General features: G+C 48.5%; 1 protein-coding gene across 1 annotated transcript in view; it reads right to left on the reverse strand.

Moving 5' to 3' along the window:
- Nucleotides 1–694, reverse strand: part of SMARCC1 (SWI/SNF related, matrix associated, actin dependent regulator of chromatin subfamily c member 1) — a gene marked incomplete at its 3' end in the record, with an annotated part of 71,266 nt that extends 70,572 nt beyond the window's left edge. The window contains exon 1 of the mRNA XM_033512143.1: nt 556–694. The remainder of the gene's footprint in view (nt 1–555) is intronic.
- Between the last annotated feature and the right edge of the window lie 2,451 nt (nt 695–3,145).

Genomic DNA, 3,145 nt, shown 5'->3' on the forward strand with positions numbered 1-3,145 from the left:
GACCCCTCTGTCCTCCCCTGCTCCATCCCTGCCCTCCCCCAGCTCTCTGCACCTCACATTCCCTGGGACAAGATCCTTCCAGGCTTTTATCAGCACACAATGCTGACATTGTTTCTGGTTACTGCATGCCAAGGGACAGGAGAGCTGTCCCAGGGTGAGCAGGTAACTGCATGCTGCTGCTGAACGTGGCAAAGGCATTTCTCAGCCTGGGCAACTTCACTAATTTGTGGAGTTTAATCAACCAAAGCACCTCATGGGAGATTGTTTCCCTCAAAAAGTGCATTTTATTCACTCAGTTTAGGATGCACCGGTCCAGATTTGACTAAAAACTGATGAATTACACTGAGCTTCAGTAGAAATTAAAATCTTCCCACAGCATTCCAGAAATGATTTCAAATATACAGCCAATAAGTATTAGAGTGAAAATCTGCACTAAGGAGATGTGTGCTATTCCAGCTCTTGCAGAGGGTGCATCAGGAAGAGCCTGGGCTGGAGCAGGGATGTCCCAGTGCCCTGCACAGGTTCCAGCAGCAGAGTGAGGACCCCAATACTCACAGGAAGCTTTGTGAAGGCAGGATTGGTGACGTGTTTTCCAAAGGCATCTTCCTGGAATTGCAGCAGCTGCACCACCAGCCCAGCCAATGTTTTATTGGTAGGAGCATCTGCTTGAACGTACTGCAAGACAAAAAGCAGATGTTTATTGAGGAGAGGGTGACTGGTCACACCCCAGCTCCCTCCTGCACTTGGAAAACTGAATTTTAGGATTTTGGGACCCCTGCATGGCTGGGAAGGGGTGGAAAGGAGTTTGCAAAGAGCACAAATATTTCCCAAGCTTTAGGCTAAAAATGCAGCACTCACCTGTGGCTCGTGCCCAGCTCCTCGGGGTTACACACACGGATTAACCACTCAAGCTGATCTCAGTTCCTAATAAAGGAACAGGCCCATGCTGCCCACACACACAGAGCAGTAACTTCACAGCCTCCTGCTGTAATCAACTCCTAATTAATCCTCAGAGCACCCCTCTGGTATAAATAGGATGTCCTGCACAGAGGGAAAAGCTGAGCCACGCAAAGGGACAATCTGAGCAGCTCCCAAAGTTCTGCTTGCAATAAAATGACATTTACATTGTGAATTAAAATCACAGCATGGAATATTAAACCCCTCCCACTGTGCTGGGTTTTTTCACCTCTACTATTCAGTGTTCACTCACTGGGTGTCACCTCCTTGCTGTGCCAGACAGCTTCCAAGAGGAGAACAAACATCACTTTTCCAGGTAGAGCACGGAGCAATTGGAGCTACTCCAGTCTCTCTCACCTGAGTAACTCTCAGCCTTTGCTCTTCCCTCAAATCAGATTCTTAAAAATCCCAATTTGGAGACCCAAAACCCTCAAAGTTTTAAAGGTGTGGTGCCAAATACCAATCAAACCTGAGTTTTGCAAAGCCACCACAAAGACACTGAGTGAAAGGAAACAATTATCATTTCAGTCTGATCACCCTGAGATGTGAGTTCCTCAGGAGCAGAAACATATCTGAGAAATTATATCTTCCCAACTCAAAGGACACAAATTCCCACGAGGCTCCTGGGTGTCCTGTCCTGTGCACAAATCCTGAACTAGAAACACGAGCCTGGAAAGAACTGAAGGCTAAAATTTCAAAGCTGCATTTCAATCAGCCCTCTTCCCTCCCCCAGGAATTAATGTTTTAATTATAGCAAAATCACAGAATATCCTGAGTTGGAAGAGATCCACAAAGATCACTGAGTCCAGCTCCTGGCTCTGCACAGGACTTTGGACAAAGGGCTGGAGTGACAGGACAAGGGGGAACAGATTCCCAGTGCCAGAGGGCAGGGATGGGTGGGATGTTGGGAATTGGGAATTCCTGGCTGGGATGGAATTCCCAGAGCAGCTGGGGCTGCCCCTGGATCCCTGGCAGTGCCCAAGGCCAGGCTGGAAGGGTTTGGAGCAGCCTGGGATGGTGGGAGGTGTTCCTGCCATGGCTGGGATGGGGCTGGATGGTCCTTGAGGTCCCTCCAAGCCAAACCAGTCTGGGATTTTATGAACCTCCTTCACAAAAATACAAATCCAGAAGAGGTGGCATCCTTGCACTGACTTACTCTACTTTTTTTTCCAGATATTTTCTTTCAGAGAAAAAGGAAAATTACATGAGAATACACCTTGCAAAGCCTATTCTCAGCCATGTGAACCTTTTCAGGCAATCATTCCTTTTCCTGCAGCTCCCATTTTTACCTCTTGCAGGAGGCACTGACAGCTGGAAGCTATAAAGGAAGACAACACCTTCTCATCCTGCTTTGCACTGCCACTATCCTGCACATCCTTCTAATGAGCAGCCCATTACCTTGCTTGAGTTTCCCTCAACAATAAGGGGAAAATCCCTTCAAAAAGAAGCCCAAGACTCCCCTCCATCATTTCTGCACCCTAACGAGCAGCACAAATGGATCTTTAAGCAGAAAAACACAGCAATTTCCCAATCAATTCACAGTGGGTTTGATGGACCACAGAGGCATCAAGTCCAACAGACCTCCAGGTTTTCCCCTCATGTCCACAAAATAATCCTGCAGCAAATAAAGGTTTTTAAGCAGTGAATTCCAGAGGACAGAACGATGTTCCATAAGAGGATTTTGTCTCGTGCTGAAATGCCAAAGCCCCACTGGCACAGCAGAGTTTTCCAACATTTCCCCAATAATTAGAAAGGTAAAATCAGCTCTGTATCTTTAAGCACGTGTGGTCAGAAAGCAGAGTGTGAGCAGCAGCAGAGGGAATCACTCTGCAGCCAGAGCTGCACTGCAGCTGCCCTGAATTCTTTGTCACCGAGGGGGACAGATCCACAGCCAGCTCTGATGTGGGCACTGACCTCAAACAGCCAGAGCAGCTCTGCTGTCCCTGCTGCACACACCCTCCCCAAAGCAAAGGCCACTTCAGCTCCCTTCACCCCATCAGAGCCAAGGGAAAGCCCACACTCAAAGGTTTTCATTTGGGTTACAGCCCTTGGTCTTGTTCAAAGGTGAGAACACAGAAGAGCAGCAGAGAGAATCCTCCCTGCATGGATCCAGCTCATCCTGGGGGGCTTTCACCCCCCTGGATGGAACACAGCCCGTCCCAGGGGGCTCTCACCCTCCCTGGATGGA

The sequence above is a fragment of the Parus major genome, chromosome 2 (assembly GCF_001522545.3).
Source record: "Parus major isolate Abel chromosome 2, Parus_major1.1, whole genome shotgun sequence".
In the NCBI taxonomy this organism is placed as follows: Eukaryota; Metazoa; Chordata; class Aves; order Passeriformes; family Paridae; genus Parus; species Parus major.